Source organism: Engystomops pustulosus, chromosome 6 (genome assembly GCF_040894005.1).
Source record: "Engystomops pustulosus chromosome 6, aEngPut4.maternal, whole genome shotgun sequence".
In the NCBI taxonomy this organism is placed as follows: domain Eukaryota; kingdom Metazoa; phylum Chordata; class Amphibia; order Anura; family Leptodactylidae; genus Engystomops; species Engystomops pustulosus.
Genome location: NC_092416.1, coordinates 161234410 through 161255287, shown reverse-complemented (window position 1 = coordinate 161255287; position 20878 = coordinate 161234410). Strand labels below are relative to the sequence as shown.

At 42.8% G+C, this 20878-nt stretch overlaps 1 protein-coding gene and 1 pseudogene across 7 annotated transcripts in view; both read left to right on the top strand.

Moving 5' to 3' along the window:
* The window catches only part of PTPRT (protein tyrosine phosphatase receptor type T), a 243567-nt gene that overhangs the window by 30454 nt on the left and 192235 nt on the right, over window positions 1–20878 (top strand). The window lies entirely within an intron of this gene.
* LOC140066250 (5S ribosomal RNA) lies at window positions 6143–6261 on the top strand (annotated as a pseudogene).

Here is a 20878-nt window from a genome sequence, read left to right as displayed (position 1 = left end):
GATTTTTGTGTTGCGGCTGAACAACCGAATGAACAAATCTTCCTGTGGGTTAATTCGTTCAGACAATGGCAGGAGTCCTCAAAATAGGTTTCAATTAATTCAATTTTAGATGCTAAATCTGTTGTTGCTACAAAGGCCTTTGTGCGAAGCCGCCGGGGGAATATATTTCCTTGTAAAATTGCAAAATGGCTCCAATTTTATAATTTTTTTTTTTAGGCATTTTAGTCACAATTCAAGTTTAAAGAGGACTTGTCACCAGGTGCAAAATAGTGAACGACACACCTCATATAATAATAATAAGAAGAATCCTTATTTATATAGTGCCATCATATTCCATAGTGCTTTACAAATTATATAATCACCATCAGTTACGCTTGACCGTCCTTAGTTGTAACTCAGGGTGCATGATGCTGTAAAATTGACGGTCAACTGTCCGAAACACGTCAACTTTACAGCATTGTGCACACTATTTTGTTTTTACGCTAATATGGAATAAACAACCTAATGGGGCACAATTACTTAACCGGTTCAGTCGTGATCCATCGGCGCGTTCTCCGACGAGGATTCGGGTCTGCCGGGATTCACTAAGGTCCATGCGCCCAATATCCACCAGGTGTTGCTGCTGCACCGAGGTCCGCTGGAGTTCACCTGCTTCTTCCCGGTGCATTTAAGTGCTGATCTTGCGACACAAAAAATTTTTCAAATTCCGGGTTTTTTCCAAATCCGTCAGGTTGTCCGACGCCCCCCCCCCCCCATTTCTGTTACGTTAAAGCCGGCACCCATGCTCCAAAATCCGATCACGTGCGCCAAAATCCTGTGGCAATTCAGAGCAAATCAGAAATCGTCGTGAAACCCGATGAAAGTGCACGATTCAGACCCTTCGTAAATGAGCCCCGATGTTTTTAACGGACTTTCTAGAAAATTTTGCCTTTTTTTCTTGATATCTTCACCTGGAGATCTGTACTATACTTTTCTATGTGTTTTTAGTAGCAGCAGGACCGTGAAAATTCATATTTATATTCCAGGATTGTAGATGGACTTGGATCACCTGGTTCCTGTGTGAGATCTCTTCACTGAACGCAGCAGAGCTCTTGGGTAAGAGTAGTACTAGGCTTCTGGTTACATATTATAGCATTGAGACGAGGGGTCATGGAGCAGTGTGAATGATCTTAGCTTCTGGTCAGATATTACAGTACAGAGGAAGGTCTGAAGAGCAGTTTAAATTATCTTGGCTTCTAGTTAGATATGACAGTAGAGAGGTAGGTCTTAGGAGCAGTTTGAATGTAGATATCAAAAAATACAGAAGTGTGAGAAGACTTCCTCAGTACTCCAATTCCAGCTACAATCCTGCAATATAAATGTATTTTCCACAGTCCTGATGCTACTAACTACACACAATGGTATGATTACACATATCTCCATTGCTAAAAACTAACACTGCCGGTAGCTTTTTATGGTCAAACTAGTTAGTGGACTACAAAAAGATGAATCCACTACTTAACCGGTTGTCTCTGATACTGAAACTCAGTTCCACTGTATTAATTGAGAGTGTATTGCAAAACCATGCATAAACCGGAAGACAAGGGTGGCACTGTTGTTAGTAATGCTTTTCTAATATTTCTAGACCTCTAGGCTTGAATAAAACCACAGACTGCCGCTTTAACATGCTAAATTTCTGCTGAAGACTCATGGATCCCACAAATTTCTTGTTCAAATGTCTTGTGGACAACATCACTCTTCAAGTCTAGGGTGCTGCCACTCCTCTCATACAACTTCATGGGCAACTATGGCTTCAGCAGCTGAGAGATCAGAAAGAGTGGGCTTAGAGGAGGAGCACCAATATTAAAGTTGCTTCAATCAAAAGCCTTGTCAATGACTTTGGATAGAATATGATCATCTGTAAGGATCTAAGTGTCCACACCCTCAATCATCACTGTATTGAAGGGTCCATGGGGCTCCGGTGAGTTCCTCAACTCCGTTGTCGTTTGCCTTCTAGACTGTATTACAGTCAGTCCAAAGAGCGGCACAACCAGTTCCATGAACCGATGGTGGATATGCCAGAAAGTGAAACCACCACCAAGTTGACCTGAGAATAGACCTTCCATAGAAAATTCTCAAAAGACCATTTGAAAGGAGTAGAGAAGGGTTAAGATAAGTTGGGTAGAGTAAAGGTAGGTATCATGGGAATGAAGTAGTGGGGTAAGACATAGAAATAAGAATCATAGTTGGCCTGGTGTCATCTGACCCCTCTGGAATGGGTGGCACTTTATAGTAATTACATGCTGGTCATTCCTGGACATCCCTGAGATTATTACAATTCTACAATTGGCCCTTATTGGATACTTCACATATTAGGGGGAGAGGGGTATTCCGTCTAAGAACATCGGCGTTGTTGCTCAGCTTCAGTTACACGTCCGTTGCGTTTTGTCTACATTCTTCTTCCGTTTTTTCGTGATGCATCCGTTTTGTCTCAGTGGGGCAGATTTACTTACCCGGTCCATTCGCGATCCAGCGGCGCGTTCTCTGCGCTGGCTTCAGGTCCGGCCGGGATTTATTAAGGTAGTTCCTCCGTCGTCCACCAGGTGGCGCTGCTGCGCTGAAAAGCATCGGAACACGCTGGAGTTCATCGAGCCAGGCTGAGTGAAGGTAAGTGCAAGCTCCGCGACAGATTTTTTGTTTTAAATGCGGCGGTTTTTCCGAATCCGTCAGGTTTTCGTTCGGCCATGCCCCCGATTTCCGTTGCATGCATGCCAGCGCCGATGCGCCAAAATCCGATCGCGTGCGCCAAAATCCCGGGGTAATTCAGGGAAAATCGGCGCAAATCGGAAATATTCGGGTAACACGTTGGGAAAACGCTAATCGGGCCCTTAGTAAATGACCCCCAGTGTCTGCAAAAAAAAAACTGAAGGTTTTTCAGCCTCATCAATGAAAAAAAAAAAACGGATGTTTCATTAGATTTTTATGTGGACCCTTAGACTTCTACTGCCTTTCGTGATCCGAATCCGTGAAAAATGTAAGGCATGTTTCATAATTCTTTCCACGGACAACGTATCAGTGAAAATACAAACAAATGTGAAAACACACATAGAAAGCAATGGCTTTGTAAGGCATCCGTGGAAATGACTGAACCACAGATGTGAAAAACAGCACCAATGTGAAAGAGCTCTGTGGCTATTCAAGGCTTCGGGGCAAACAGCTTCCACTTATTTCAATATACAACAGAATTTCTTTAGGAAAATATTAACATTCTAAAATATTTTTAATCAGTTTTATTTTATTGCAGTGAAACGTAACCCAATTTATTAACAGAGACTAAGCAGCCTCCGCCGAATCGGTAATGTGCTCCGACGCCATAGCCGTCCTCGTACAGCCAGGGCAGGATGATCTCTCCTTCATAATCGCTGCGCTTAATTGATTGCAAGCTCTTAAGTTAATTTGGAATGGCCATTTAAGGGCCTCGTTAACAGAGGTTAATGAGTGATGTGATAATGAGACTTTAATGAACAACCCTATGGGGGATGTAACATTGCAGGGGAAAGGCATAAGTCCTTTATAGCTACAAATATAGCTTTGGCAGGATTAGGAAAGTATTCAGTCATTCGATGCTTATGAGTTAACTCCTGACGTACAGTAGCGGTGTACCGGGACTATACATCCGTCACATGAGCTTGATTAAAGAACGGCCTCAGCAATAACAGGGTTAATCTACTCTGTGAATGAAGCTGATTGCCTTTTGTGTGATGCCCGCACAGGGGGTGATCTGGCAGAGCAGGGGGCACAGTAATTGCCGCAGATGTCAGCAATGCAGCGATGTAGAGATAATCTCTATCCAGCTTCAAAATGGGATACAAGAGAAGACGTAACCTCTCGAGTGCCACCGACTAGCGCCCAACGCAGAGACGACAGATGAGCGGAGCTCCAATTCAGTTCCTGTAGTAGTGTAATTGCGGTTTCGTAAGGTATACGGATGAAACGGCGGAGGAGGAGGGAGAGGGGTGGGAGACTAAAAGTACAAACAGTTAAGGTAATTGGGAACAGATAGAAGAAAGAATGAAGGGAAAGAAAGGCATTTTAGGAGGATTATGGCAAACAATGAGCGGTGATGAAAGAAAAATACAGTTTTCAGCTAATGTTTGTCAGTTTCCACATTGCTGATTGTCACGAGGTAGATACAATGGTGCATTCAGAACTTGCCTCAACTTTCAGCAAACTTTGTAGAAATCAGTTATCCACTGCATGTACAGGAGGCAGGGTCGGCTCCAGGTATCAGTAGACCCCTGGGCGACAGAGCCTCAGTGGGCCCCTTTGCAGTGAACACACGTGGCAGCATTAAAAATTCAGAAACTCTTGTCCCCTAAAATATTACCTAGTTTATCATCCCAAACCTCATGGTTATTTTACATACATCGCCCTCATGGTTATCCCCATGGATTCCTTATGAACAGCCTGATGTGGGCCCCCCCCTTCCCAGCAGCTCTGGGCCCGGGCACTTGCCCAGGCTTGCCCAATGCTGGCGCCGGCCATTAGAGGAGGAGTAACACTTCTTCTAATTTAATTTTAATTGACTTCATCTTCAGTTTCTCAAAACTTCCCCCTGTCCCTTTATATAGACACATCCTGGCCTGCCAGGGACTGTAGGAAAAGTGAGATGGTGCAGACGGGGATACATAGGAGCTGTTGGAGCTCTTGCTCTGGGCCTCACATGTCTTCCTGTTTAGAGGCACTGGAGAGAAGTTGCAATGATAATCCAAATTTCCCTTTCTTCTTTGGATAGTATTTCTGTCCCTAGGACAACGTCCTAAGCTGTGACAGAGCAAGGAGCAATCAGTTACTGCTTACAAGTGGCTTTTGGGTTGCATTTTGACCACTGGGTCTCTAAAAGCATTGCTGCTCTAGGGAGTCTAGAAATACAGTAGAAAAAAAGTTGAAATCACTCCCTTTTCTTTAACTGCTTGAAGACAGAAGACGAGATTAGTCGTCTAAATTAACCAGACATTAAGGCATTTAGACGATCTATATCAGCATGCAGTTAAGACACAAATAAAAATAAATAAACAAACATAAATTGCTGCATACAAAATGTTGCTCTATGAAAATAGGTTATTCCTGGCAGTGAACTCAGTAACAGAAATTAGCGCCAAATGTCCAAATCGCCAATTTCAAATGCTCCTGCTCTATATCATGCTTCCTGCAGATAGGACACTGGTCGAATACCTGTACTTGTCTTGTGACTGTCACCTCTGTTCATGCACGTTGATATGGATTTTAATGGAATAAAGCAAACTCTTTTTTCACCGGAACTCTGAGTGCTGAAGCATTTGCTAAAAGATAGGACACTGTGTACAAACTGCTCAGATCTTCCTGCTCTATACCGTAATGCTTGCAGATAGGACACAATGAACAATGGGACTCATTTACTTACCCGGTCCTGTCGCAATCCTGCGGCGTGTTCTCCGACGAGGATTCGGGTCTGCCGGAGTTCACCTTCTTTTCCTGGTGCATGTAAGTGCTGATCTTGCGACACACTTTTTTAAATTCTGCGGTTTGTCCGAATCCGTCAGGTTGTCCGACAGCTATGCCCCCATGCAAGCCGACTCCGATGCGCCACAATCCGATTGCGTTTGCCAAAAACCCGGGGCAATTTGGCGCACATCGGAAATATTCAGGAAACCCGACGAAAGTGCGGTGTTCTGACCCTTAGTAAATGAGCCCCAATATGTTCAGCTCCTCTTGCTCTATAACATGCTGCCTGCAGATAGGACACTATGTACAGTCTGCTCAATTCATCCTGTTCTATAACATTCTTCCTGTAGATAGGACGCTATGTACAAACTGCTCAGCTCATCCTGCTCTATAACATACTGCCTGTAGATAGGACACTGTGTACATTCTGCTCAGCTCCTCCTGCTCTATAACATGCTATATAACATGCTGCCTGCAGATAGGACACTATGTACAGTCTGCTCAACTCATCCTGTTCTATAACATTCTTTCTGTAGATAGGACTCTATGTACCAACTGCTCAGCTCATCCTGCTCTATAATATACTGCCTGTAGATAGGACACTGTGCACAATCTGCTCAGCTCCTCCTGCTCTATAACATTCTGCCTGCAGATAGGAGACTTCTATATACTTATCCTCGTCATCGGCCATTCTAAGCTGAATGTGCCTGCTTTCGTCAGATCGCAGCAGCAATGCAGCTTAAGGCTTGGCAAGTACCAGCATGGGAGACTGGCTGGGAATCCCAAGTTCCGTTGACCTAATCAAGAGAGGAATAGATTCTCATGATAAAGACGTAGTTTTGCCCTTATACAAATCCCTGGTCAGACCACACATGGAATATTGTGTCCAGTTTTGGGCACCAGTGTATAAAAAGGATATAGTAGAGCTGGAACGGGTGCAGAGGAGAGCTACCAGGATTATTAGGGGAATGGGGGGATTAGAATACACTGACAAATTAAAAAATTTGGGATTATTCAGTTTAGAAAAAAGACGACTGAGGGGAGACCTCATTACAATGTACAAATACCTGAACGGACAGTACAAGGATCTCTCCAAAGATCTTTTTATACCTCAGCCTGTGACCAGGACAAGGGGGCATCCTCTATGCCTAGAGGAGAGGTGGCTATACCATCACCATAGATAAAGGGCATCCTCTACGCCTAGAGGAGAGGCGATTCTACAATCACCATAGACAAAGGTTCTTTACTGTAAGAGCAGTGAGACTGTGGAACTCTCTGCCGCAGGAGGTTGTTATGGTGGACTCTATGTACATGTTCAAGAGAGGCCTGGATGACTTTCTGGAGAGAAAAAATATCACGGGTTATGGGGATAAAACAATTATTTAATTCTTAAAGGTTGGACTTGATGGACTTGCGTCTTTTTCCAGCCTTATATATACTATGATACTATGATACTATGATCCTGCATTTAGGACACAGTACATCAATCTATTTGTCTCCTTCTTCTGTCATAAATGCTTTGTAACATGTTACAGTAATTGCAGTTTCATGTGACACCGATCCCTGTAAAGTCTTGTGGTGTGAGACTACTTCAGCTTTTATAGGATATTGTACATAGAGGATAAATATTCCTACAGCTCCTCCATCTCTGGATATAGGATAGGAAAATGCATCCGAATTAGCTGCAAAGTAAGAGAAGCGTCATGTTTATTTAATAGGGATTAGGTTGGAAATGCCTGACCTGCCGACCCCAGCCATAAAATAGGGGATGTGAGCGGAATGACTGAGCTAATGGTAACAGGGAAGGGATGTGTGTAAAATCAACAAAAACAATATATCATGGTTAGACAGGCGCAAGACATCTCCTCCCATAGGTCCCAAGCCAAGAAGCAACAAAAGTTTAGATCGGTTCTGTATTTTCATGGGATTGGCACCAATGAAACCTCTTAGGTGCGGAACAGACAAGACCCGGGGCATTTACATTTGTGTTTTATGTTTGTGTGAGCATCTAATTTGCGATCTATATTAAGCTCGGCAATGCATTATCTGTACTACTTCCATGGAGTGTGTAATCTGTGCATATTATGCAGGGAGGAATTGCAAATTCAGACTCGCAAATTTTCCTCCCTCCCTTCAAAACAGATGACTCTGCCACAGAAAAATAGTAACAAGCTCTTAATTAACTCTGCCGAGCACAAAGCCCCTTCTAATTCGCAATCCAATTAAGACTAATCTGCTGACGAGTGTAATGAGGATGCTTTGTAACGACTCGGGAAAGGTGGAATCTGTGTAGTAGGAAGAAGTGATAGCTAGGTATGAATCCTGATATATGTGTACAGTATCTATGAGCTACCTAAGTAGCGAAGGCCATCTATCTAGGAATATAGCTATATCCTCTGCAGATAATAATAATTCCACGATATATATAGAGCACACAGCGCTGCACAGGGCTGGCCAAATCAGTCCCTGTCCCCATGGGGCTCACAATCTAATCATCCTACCAGTATGTTTAGGAGTGTGGGAGGAAACCGGAGGACCCGGAGGAAACCCACGCAAACATGAAGAGAACATACAAACTCTATAATGCTGTAATGCTAACCACTGAGCCATCATGTTGCATAGCAAAGCAGTTACATATCAGGCTAGAAATGAATCCTCAGTTGTAAAGGGGCAGCACGGTGGATGAGTGAGTAGCACTTCTGCTTTGCAGCACTGGGGTCCTGGGTTCAAATCCCACCCAGGTCAACATCTGCAAAGAGTCTGTATGTTCTCTTTGTGTTTGTGTGGGTTTCCTCCTGGTCCTCTGGTTTCCTCCCACACTCCGAAACATACTGGTAGGATGATTAGATTGTGAGCTCCATGGGGACAGGGACTGATTTGACAAGCTCTGCGCAGCACTGCATAATCTGTGTGCTCTATATACATAAAGAATTATCATTATATTATTATAGGAGTAGGGGGTATCTTTCAGGCATGGACGTAGACTGAACCCTTACCGATGAGCAAGTTATTCATTGGATAGGGGGTAATTTGCTGTCCCTGCAGTTATAATACAACTGTAAAAAGGACAGATTTCAAGGATGGCCCCAACATTTTGTATCCTAATAAATAGACCATGGTGCCCAGGGGTGGTCAAGTCTGAAAATATGTCTGTTTATGAAAGCAGCCCCCATGAACGGCTATTCATGCCAGGCGTTTGTGCCTGTTGGTTGACCTGTAAGAAGCCACTTTATATCACACAGCCTTAGCAGTGGTAGTAATTCTTGGTTTAGCTTGCGACCAGTCTTTGGTTTCCACAAATCAAGCTTGACTCCTTCCAGCATTTATTGTTGTACGGCCCAAACTGACAATCTGCCCAGCCGCTCAGAAAGTGGGCTGCACTGATAACACCTGTTTATCCTAGTTGACTTGTGGCATAAATGAGTTGCTCCCTAAGCAACCATGCCAAGTCTTAAATGACATCTACCACCAGAGTCAGGAAGTAAGAGTTCCCCTTACAGCAACTGCCAATTAAGAGCCGCCATGTAGGCGTGTGGAGTCTTATATCCATGGATGCTCCACTAGGGGGATTCTGGGAAAATATGCAAAGTTTTCCAGGATCGGATAAGGAAAACCACGGCTCTTTTAGCTACCTTGTAGAATCAAGGATTGTAAACCCAGCACACTGACATACTGGTGTGTGCCCCCCTGGCAGGATCTGCTCTTATTCTATCTTCTTATGCCCTAAGGCATCTCTTTTAGCTACCTTGTAAGGCAGCTCCCTTGACATCAAGCATGACTTTCAGGAAGCCTAATGACATGATGCGGGATTAAACCCAAACCAGTATATCTATTCCAGAAGGAGCAGGCTCCCAACTGTAGACAGCACTGTTTGGACCTGGTTGCGTCTCTTTAGTACAGCGTAGGGAACTGGTTTGGCTGGGTGAGAGGCTATTGACTAGGGTCAGACAGTAGGTGTTCTCCTTACGGAGACTGCAATTAAGGCCACCATGTAGGTGTGTGGAGTCTTATAGCCATTGATGCCCCACTAGGGGATTCTGGGAAAATATGCTAAGTTTTCCAGGATGGGATAAGGAAAACCACGGCTCTTTTAGCTACCTTGTAGAATCAAGGATTGTAAACCCAGCACACTGACATACTGGGTTCTGCTCTTATTCTATCTTCTTATGCCCTAAGGCACACGTGGAGTTTTGAGCCCGTTTTTGGGCCGTTTTTAAGCAGTCTGTTAAAAAATGAATGCATTAAAAAACGCGTGTGTTTTTGAAAAACGCATGCGGTTTTTTAAAACGCATCCATTTTTGACCCGTTTTAATTGAGATAACAGACTGCTTAAAAACGGACCAAAATGGGTTCAAAACTCCTTGTGTGCCTTCACCCTTAGGTTTAAAACACTTTGCAAATGGGCCTGAGAGTCTCCAGGCTCCATAGATGTTAATGAAGCCTGGATCCCCTCAGGCTCATTTGCATAATTTGTAAAGCCTTTTGTTCAAAAAAATAAAGGCATAAGAAGCTAATAGCTCAGCAGATCCTCCCACAACGGGCACATACATGCATGTTATTGTTATTGTGCTTTCTTTGGTAGATGTCCTTTAAATAGTTCACTGTTGCTGCTGTAAATTAGCTGTTCAGGGGCCACATGTCCAGTAAAACCAAGACCCCTGGTGAATATTTTTCTTTCCTGTGGTACCCTTCTGTAGCTCCAAGGCCTCTTCTACTGCTGCCGTATAAGAGAAGATAAGAAATAAACACATCCAGACACAAGGAAAAATATTATTGTAGTATAAATTGTGCATTTGTACAGTATATATTTAATTAATGTAAAGGTGATTGCACATGTAAAGTAATACTGCTATAAATGTCATCTATAGGTTGTCAATATTTTCTGCACAAAAATGTACGTATACACTGGAGTTGTAAATCCACATCTTATAATACATGGAGATTTGGCCCAGATTATCATCCTTATTCTACTTTGAAAATACATAGAATTTTATTTCTCCTATTGAGAGAGGAAAATTCTGCTGCAGATACAAAGCATTCAAAATGAACACGCCACATTGCATTCTCTCAATTTCCTTGCAACATCACTTCCCAGAGTGTTCCTGAGAGCTTTGATAGCATAGAAAATGTAAACCTAAATTCAACACCCAAATCTGGGCTGAGTATCTGCTGCATTTCTGGATGAAGGATGCCTTAAAAAAATTGTCCACTTTCAGCAAATAATTGCTATGGTTTGAGTGAGGAAAAGTTTTTCTATAAAAAAATCTGTTTTTTTTCTAGATTTTCTGACTTTCTGTCTTTGTATAAAAATCTTCTATGTTTACTTCCAGTGGATAGAAATCTGTCCATAGACATGTAATGCACATGCAGGTGCACAAGCCGTTAGGGTGGTGTCACACGTGACATTTTTAACCAGTTTTTAAGCAGTCCGTTGAAAAACACATGCATTTTTTACGATTTTTAATTAAGATAATTGGGAAAACTGGACAAAAACGGATGAGTTTTCAAAAAATGCATGCTTTTTTTTTAACGGACTTCTTAAAAACGGCTTAAGAACGAGTTCAAAACGCCACGTGTGACACCACCCTTGGTATTCTGACTCTGATTACTACTAACGAGCGGTGCACCTGTGTGACATCACATGACCATGGACAGATTTCTATCCACTAGAAGTAAGCATAGAAGCTTCCTATAGCAGGACAGCAAGCGGAGATCTGGAAAATTGTGAGGAATTGTTTCAGAATATATATTGGAAAATTGTATAACTTTTTCCTATACAAACTATATTAATTAGTTGCTGAGAGTGGACAACCCCTTTAATGCACATTTGTTGTATGTTTGTTATTATAGTATATACACTCACCGGCCACTTTATTAGGTACACCATGCTAGTAACAGGTTGGACCCCCTTTTGCCTTCAGAACTGCCTCAATTCTTCGTGGCATAGATTCAACAAGGTGCTGGAAGCTCCTCAGAGATTTTGGTCCATATGGACATGATGGCATCACACAGTTGCCGCAGATTTGTCGGCTGCACATCCATGATGTGAATCTCCCGTTCCACCACATCCCAAAGATGCTCTATTGGATTGAGATCTGGTGACTGTGGAGGCCATTTGTGTCCAGTGACCTCATTGTCATGTTCAAGAAACCAGTCTGAGATGATTCCAGCTTTATGACATGGCGCATTATCCTGCTGAAAGTAGCCATCAGATGTTGGGTACATTGTGCTCATAAAGGGATGGACATGGTCAGCAACAATACTCAGGTAGGCTGTGGCGTTGCAACGACGCTCAATTGGTACCAAGGGGCCCAAAGAGTGCCAAGAAAATATTCCCCACACCATGACACCACCGCCACCAGCCTGAACCGTTGATACAAGGCAGGATGGATCCGTGCTTTCATGTTGTTGACGCCAAAATCTGACCCTACCATCCGAATGTCGCAGCAGAAATCGAGACTCATCAGACCAGGCAACGTTTTTCCAATCTCCTACTGTCCAATTTTGATGAGCTTGTGCAAATTGTAGCCTCAGTTTCCTGTTCTTGGCTGAAAGTAGTGTCACCCGGTGTGGTCTTCTGCTGCTGTAGCCCATCTGCCTCAAAGTTCGACGTACTGTGCGTTCAGAGATGCTCTTCTGCCTACCTTGGTTGTAACGATTTGAGTCACTGTTGCCTTTCTATCAGCTCGAACCAATCTGCCCATTCTCCTCTGACCTCTGGCATCAACAAGGCATTTCCGCCCACAGAACTGCCGCTCACTGGATGTTTTTTCTTTTTCGGACCATTTTCTGTAAACCCTAGAGATGGTTGTGCGTGAAAATCCCAGTAGATCAGCAGTTTCTGAAATACTCAGACCAGCCCTTCTGGTACCAACAACCATGCCACGTTCAAAGGCATCAAATCACCTTTCTTCCCCATACTGATGCTCGGTTTGAACTGCAGGAGATTGTCTTGACCATGTCTACATGCCTAAATGCACTGAGTTGCCGCCATGTGATTGGCTGATTAGAAATGAAGTGTTAACGAGCAGTTGGACAAGTGTACCTAATAAAGTGGCCGGTGTATTTCACTTCACTACTAAAATCTCCCCTTCCTTCCCCGGCCATACAATTTGTACTGTGCTGTTTCCATGGAATTGGATCGGACAAAATGTATTTGGTCTATGAAATAAAGACCATACGGTGACCGTATCTGATGGACCAAGTTCTGGCCCAGGAGCAGAACTCCAAGAATCATACTTATCTATACGTCCTGCAGCATCCCTACAGGACTTGGTTCTACAATGTCGTATTCCACATAGTCACTATCTAAAATTTTCTTCTAAATAATACACCCATTCCCATTTACTATACTATCACAAGTTGCGTTTTGGTTGCGTTTTCATCACATTACAACAGCTGCAGAGTGGTGATTGGCCTATTAACATTACTGTAAACAATTGCGTTTCCAAGCGCAATGTAAACGCGATGTTAACGCATGCCTTAACCAATCAGATCTCATCTTTCATTTTTTTAAACTCCAGTGGGAAAATTAAAGCTGAGCTCTGATTGGCTTCCATTAGCAACCAGAACAGTTTTGCTCTCAGACACTTCGGATAAATCTCCCCCTCTGAGTTCATGTTCTAGTAAGTGCAAGCATCCAATTGTTTTCCTCACTGATTGGTTGTCTCTGGCAGTGCCTTGAAAGGCATAAAAGGTTTCAGAGGCGCTTTTCCTAAATGGTGACCCCTGCCAGGTTGTTGTGCCTATTGGTAAGAAGCCACATTATATATCACACAGACTTATCTGGGGCAGTAAGTCTTAGGTCCGGATGAAAAGTCTTTGATTTCTACAAGTTAAGGCTACATTCACACAATGTATACTCGCGGTACCGTCGTACATGACCCGGACACTACACTTGGCCAGATCTTCAAACATTTGATAAAGGCTCCCTCTAGTGGTGGCAGCAGGCAGCAAGAATTTTGGAATAATTTTACTTTATGTCTATGCAGAGAGTTTGGATCTCTGTTTCAGAAAGTAAAAACAGTCTCTAGTGGATGTCAGGATGGAATAAGAAATGAATCACAAGCTTTTTGACTGTAGAAATGACACGGTCTCATAACGTAGAGATTCCCTTTAAGGGGCCCCTGATTGCTCACAACTGTCTAAGGTGCACTTTTAACATTCAGCCATATGTTCCCCCGCTGCCTTGCCATTAATTTGCATCTCTTTGGATAAGTAATGTCATTATTAGACAATCTCATGGGCAGACGGAGCCAATATTTGAATAGAGTGGGAGTTTAATATGAAGACTTCATACACATTGTACCTGATTATCAGCAGAATCTGTTCTGCGGGGCTGGAGACAGATCTCCCTGACATCTAAAGTCACTTATAATACTCTGACATTTTGGAGATAACAATTATGATCAAGCCGTGGCTTACCGTTTCGTGGTTATTAGATTTAACCCCTACCTGGATACAAAATTAAAACAAACATGACATTAGGTGATGGAAGAGGATGGGGGGGGGGGATAATCCCTGGTATTCAAATGTATCTCTGGACCCCTTAGATCTGTCTGGAACGTCAGGGTGACCTCGCTACGAAATAAATTGCCGGGGGCTGACGGCTGCTGGTTTAGCTGTCAGGACAAGCGCTTTCTGAGAAGGCCTCGCAGGCAGATGAAGAACAGAGGCTGTGAACTCCATTAGCCAGCAAATTGCTGGTGTCTGTCATTCCCTCCGGGTTTTAACATATCGTTTCGTTCTGCCCGGCCTGCAGAGCTTGCAGTCTAATACCTATAAAGCACTTGCCATTTTGAGTCAGCCTTCACCAATGCCCCCGTCCTGTTCCGAAATCCTTGACAGAAGCTCCGAATTCAGAAGCTTTTTGTACCAAAAAAGGTTAAATCATTGTTGACTTGTATTAACACAAATTACCTCTCCTAATCTCTTTTTGGTAAATATCCGCTTCTCTCTCCACCCCTCCATTGCCCTCCCTCCTCAGGTAGTTAAATATTCCACTTCATTATTATGGTAATTGCTTCCAATTTCATGCTAATTAATTCAGCGGCACAATTCGCCAAGTTCCCGCGTTAGCCAAGACTTCTGGGATTCTGTGCCCTTTCTAAAGGGTGTCACACAGCGTGACTTGTAGGGACAACAGTATATATTTGTATAATATGCAGAGCAGTGTGTGCTCCTGTATCATACAAAACACAGTACATGGCGAGGTATTATTCACCCACAACAGCAGGGCCCTGCATTTTGTAAAAGCAGAATGTGTAAGTATAATCAAGAGAGACTCAGAGTAAATATTCGATATGTCTGTATGTGATGTTTACATCTATACTGTCCCTCTATCTTTCTGCTTTCTGACTGTGTGTGTTTTGGGTGTAGAGGTGCACCAGCCATAAGGCGAGTTGAACCTCTTGCCTCAGGCAGCACCACCTAAAAAGTGTGAGGCAGCATCATGGGCGCAGTTATCTGGACCTGGCACTTAAAAATAATCTCTTCACAGCCGATGTTAGCATAGTTGAGAGAAAATGCATGGAGAATGAATCAACTGAATCAACCCCAGGTCTGATGTGCGGGGCATAAAAGTCTCAAAAAGTCTAAAATCTGAGGCATGAGTCTGGATTTTTTCCTTTTTCATGCCTTTTAATAATAATAATAATAATTCTTTATTTATATAGCGCACACAGATTACGCAGCGCTACACAAGCATGTCAAATTGGTCCCTGTCCCCATGGGGCTCACAATCTAAACAGCCTAACGGTATGGTTTTTTGGAGTGTGGGAGGAAACCGGAGTACCCGGAGGAAACCCACACAAACACAGAGAGAACATACAAACTCTTTGCAGATGTTGACCTGAGTGGGATTCGAACCCAGGACCCCAGTGCTGCAAGGCAGAAGTGCTACTTACTCCGCCACCGTGCCGCTTTTATGCCACATTTACTTACCCGTCCCGTCGCTATCCCCGCTGTGCGTTGTCCGACGAGGATTCGGATCTTCCACAATTCACATAGCTTGTGAGCCCGATTTCCTGCATGTGTCGCTTCCCCGCTGAGGTCCTCCGGACTTCACCTTCTTCTTCCCGGTGCATGTGAGTGCTGATCTTGCGACACAATTTTGTTTTTAAATTCCGCGGTTTGTCTGAATCAGTCGGGTTGTACGATGTCCTAGCCCGCGATTTGTGTCGCATGCAAGCCGGTGCCTATTCAACACAATCCCATCGCGTGCCCCAAAAACCCGGGCAATTCAGCGCAAAATGGTAAAAAGTCGGGAAACCCGACAAAAATGCTCTGTTCAGACCCTTAGTAAATGTGCCCCATTGTGTTAGCAACTTATTTAACCTACAGGTGAACTGTAGTATTGCATGTAATGCATGGACGGACTAGGTCTCACCGAATAACTGGGCTACAGTAGCTCATCCATTCATGGGGGAATGATAAATCTATCAATTTAGCCCGACCAGGATGACTCTTTTAAGTGTTTGGGATGTCAAGTTTTCCACTTAATAGATATTGTTGATGGAAATGGGGATCAGACATTTTGAACACCAACATGCCCAGTTCTTTGTTCTACGTGGAGATAAGCATTTCAGTTGCTTTTTTTCATTGGCACCATTGTGAACACAGTAGGGGTCATTTACTAAGGGCCCAAATCGGGTTTTTCCGTGGGGCTACCTGAATATTACCACTTTGTGCCGATTTTCCCTGAATTGCCCCAGGTTTTTGGCGCACGCGATCGGATTGTGCCACATGGGTGCCGGCATGCATGCGACGGAAATCGGGGGGGGCGTGGCCGTCAGAAAACCCAACGGATTCGGAAAAACTGCCGTATTTTAAAAAAAAAAAGTGTCGCTTGACACGCACTTACCTGAACCCAGGAATAGGATGGTGAACTCCAGTGCATTCCGACGGACTTCAGCGCAGCAGCGACACCAGGTGGACATCAGTCGCACGACCTTAGTGAATCGCCGGAAGACCTGAATGCTCCACAGAGAACGCGCCGCTGGGTAAGTAAATCTGCCCCAGTGTCAAGCCAAAGGTCTGAGGCTTGAGTAAACACGTATGGTCGCAGCATGCATCTCCCCTGCACCTTGGGCATATTTTCAATAAATTGATGATTGAGTTTCATATGTGCCCTGTATGACACTAACATCTGTGTCTAATGTATAAAGCAGGTCTTCTCGAACTTTTAAAGGTCCTTAAAGGAAACCGACCATGAGGAATCTACCATCAGAAGTAGACTTGGTGGTAGATGCCTCCTGCCTCATCTGCCCTGATCTAGATCTACTTCAGATGGTAGATTACGCATATTGGGTTTTCTTTGAAGGATCTGATGCTAGCATCTTGGTACCAGATCACACAGGACACCTTCAGAGGACAAGCTTGGAAGTATCAGAGCTTTCTTGGTGGCAACATGTTGTAAGGTGATGGCGGTTTCGAACAATGCATAATGTAATGTGTGTGTATACAATAGATATTGTATTTTATATGTCTATATATTTATAACACGTAGAGCGCTGTACGAGAAATCCATATATAGGGCATTCTCTCTGCCTTGCGTTACCCAGCTATAGCAAGTTGCCCTCACAGCTGTAGTTTCTATGGACACAAGGTCCATACATTGACTGATATACGCTTTGTTAACTGTACTTGAACAATGCAGGAACATTTTTAGTCAACCCCTGATTTATCCCCGTATTTTGGAGGTTAAGTTATGCGTCCTGCCTTTTAGTAACATGTCAGCATTATTTGTTTGTTGCACTTTCTGTCTGGAATGGTTTTATTGAAACATATAGCCCTGTGAGGTCCAGGCGCCCGCGGTGTTTATACCTGTGTGTGTGCGTTACAGCCGGGATGAGATATCTGGCACTGGGTCAGGGTCTTGGACGGTCTCCAGATGCCAGCTGAGTCACGGCTCTGTCACACCCTCCCCCGCTGCCATCTCTGGCAATGATCCAAGCAAAGACTTAATCCAGCTGAGTTTTCCTTTCATATGATGGAAACTCGGGAGACAGTTGACTTCAGTGTAAGAACTAGAAACGTGTTTAGTAAATTTCTCGATAAACAGATACCCATGTTGTATATAGACATGTTGGGATCATCAGCGATTTTCCGAAAATTCATCATGACAGCAAGTCAATGCTAAGTGACAACATGTCATGTAAACAAGCCGCACCAAGAAGAAGGAATATCATCCATAATGCGATCCCTCTAAAATATAAGTCTACTTCTCAGTATTCAGTTTGGAATACAAATGTCTTCTCCGTGCTGCAAGAATCTTATATCTAACTCAAGGTTTTCTTACACTTCATCTCTGTTTATCTATAGTATTTTATGGTAGAGGTAAAACCTGTGGATCATATACATATATCACATTAAGTGTAAATGATTGAAGGTATAGCTAACTCTTATAAATCTAGAGAACTGTATAAATACACGGAAAATAACATTATTTGTGGCCATTACGTTACCACTTATCTTTATTTTTTTAGCAGTTTTCCCCTTTGCAGGCACTATTTTTGATTTTCAGCTAGTGGTGGGAGACTAGCTGTTGTGATTTCTCCTTTACACTGCACACAGAAGATAGAGGAGAACTGGCTCCATGCATTTATTGCATTCAGAAGTATCAGAAGCGCAGTATAGGACCTTTAAGAGAAGTTTTTTAATTTTTAGCAGTTTTTTTTAGCAGTTTTTCCCATTACAGGCACTATTTTTTCCAGTTGTATCAGAGCTAGTAGCGGTAGACTAGCTGTTTTGATGTGACCCATACAATGCTCACAGAAATTAGAGGGGAATTTGCCCAATAACTTTATCTCATTGTAAATTATCATTAGGATAGTATAGGACCCTCAGAGAAATTTTGACATTTGAAGCACTTTTTATAGCAGTTTTTCCCTTTACAGGCACTATTTTTTCAGTTGTATCAGAGCTAGTAGCGGTGGACTAGCTGTTTTGATGTGACCCATACAATGCACACAGAAATTAGAGGGGAATCTGCCCTTTAACTTTATCTCATTGAAAATTATCATTAGGATAGTATAGGACCCTCAGAGAAATTTTGACATTTGAAGCACTTTTTATAGCAGTTTTTCCCTTTACAGGCACTATTTTTTCAGTTGTATCAGAGCTAGTAGCGGTGGACTAGCTGTTTTGATGTGACCCATACAATGCACATTAGAGAGGAATTTGCCCTATAGCTTTATCTCATTGAAAATTATGAGTAGGATAGTATAGGACCTTTTAGAGAAGTTTTGACATTTTTAGCAGTTTTTAGGAAGTTTTTGCTTTTATATGTAGACTGCACACGGAAAGTAAAAGAGAATCTGCTCCATAACTTTATCTCATTCAAAATTATTAGTATAATAGTATAAGACCTTTTAGAGAAGTTTTGACATTTTTATCAGTTTTTAAGCAGTTTTCCCCTTTACAGACACTAGTTTTGATTTTCAGTTGCCTCAGAGCTAGTGGTGGGAGACTAGCTGTTATGATGTCTCCTTTACACTGCACATAGAAGATAGAGGAGAATCTGCTCCATAAATTTTGTTGCATTCAAAATTATTAGAAGAGCAGTATAGGACCCTTTAGAGAAGTTTTGAAATTTTTAGCCCTTTTTTTAGCAGTTTTTGTTCGGTTGTATCAGAGCTAGTAGCGGTAGACTAGCTGTTTTGATGTCACCCATACTATGCACACACAAAGAAGAGGAGAATCTGTTCCATAGCTTTATCACATTTAAAATTGTTAGTAGGACCTTTTAGAGAAGTTTTGACATTTTTAGCAGTTTTTAGGGAGTTTTCCCCTTTACATGCACTATTTTGATTTTCAGATGTCTCAGAGCTAGTGGTGCAGACTAGCTGTTGTGATGTCTCCTTTATACTGTGCACAGAAGATAGAGGAGAATCGGCTGCATAACCTTTTTAGACATTTTTAGCAGTTTTTAAGCAGTTTTCCCCTTTGCAGCCATTAGTTTTGATTTTCAGTTATCTCAGAACTAGTGATAGCTTAAGAACTCATTTTTGGGATCTAGTCTTCCATACATTGATTTCAGAATGAATATGAGTTTAGGAGAGGAAGGCAATAAAAAAGCCATATAGGTGGAAAAGAAGCTATTTTCTCTCATAAAGGTAATACAAAGTTTCTCATATTTGTTTGTATAATTAATAGAAACCTTTATGTGAAGTTATTACCATTTAAATTTAATTATCAATGAAGAAGCTGAATACAGTTATAGAGAGGACTGGTTTTAGAGGGTCCTATGTTACTAAACTATAGCTAACAAATATTCAGTGAGTGAAAATTAGCTTATTTAGATACTATATTGCCATATGGACGTGTATTATAGTGGTGTTATGTGGGCTGCATCCCATATCCGTTGATGATGTTCTATGTGTGAACCCACGGATCTAAAAAGCAGTGGGTTGGAGCATCTACACTTCAACATTGACAAGTACCGTATTTTCTGGACTATAAGACGCACTTTTTAGCAAGAAAAAATCTTGCTAAAAAGTCCCTGCGTCTTATAGTCCGGAGGTCAGGAGGATCCAGCACTGCCAGACCCTCCTGACCGCTGTAATGGAGATCGGGTGATGCCCAGATACAGAGCTGCACCCGATCTCCCAGAGAGGAGCCTCCGCCTGCTCTCTTCCTACAGGACCTGCGGTGATGTCAGAGTCATGTGACTGATCACATGATTCTTACATCACCACAGGTATCATACTGCCATGCTGCGCTGGGACAGGGTAAGAAGAAGGGGAATGGGGGTAGTATGTATGTATGTATGTATGTATGTATGTGTGTGTGTATGTATGTATAGCTGAGAAGAGTGTGTGTAGGTGAGCTGAGTGTGTGTAGGTGAGCTGAGTGTATGTAGGTGAGCTGAGTGTATGTAGGTGAGCTGAGTGTGTGTAGGTGAGCTGAGTGTGTGTAGGTGAGCTGAGTGTGTGTAGGTGAGCTGAATGTGTGTAGGTGAGCTGAATGTGTGTAGGTGAGCTGAGTGTGTATAGGTGAGCTGTGTGTGTATGTGGATGGATGATGCAGGGCTGAGTGTGTATGTGGATGGATGATGCAGAGCTGAGTGTGTATGTGGATGGATGATGCAGAGCTGTAAATGTATGTCTATGGGTGCTGTGCTTTAGTACGACCAACAGGGATGTTTTAATTGGTGTAAAATATATGTTTCCTTTTTTTGGAAGCCTAAATCTGGGGTGCATCCTATAGTAAGAAGCGTCTTATAGTCCGGAAAATACGGTAGTTTTGGGGCAATCCAATCCAATAGTGTGAGCTTGTAACATGGGCAGTTTTGTATGTGTATGTGTATGTGTATGTGATGCTTCTTGTTCCAAAAGAAGTTGCAAGCCATGGTAGATACTGTTCTTGCTTGGTAACTTCTAGTAGCAATGTAATAGTCTCAGTTTTTGTCAGGAAC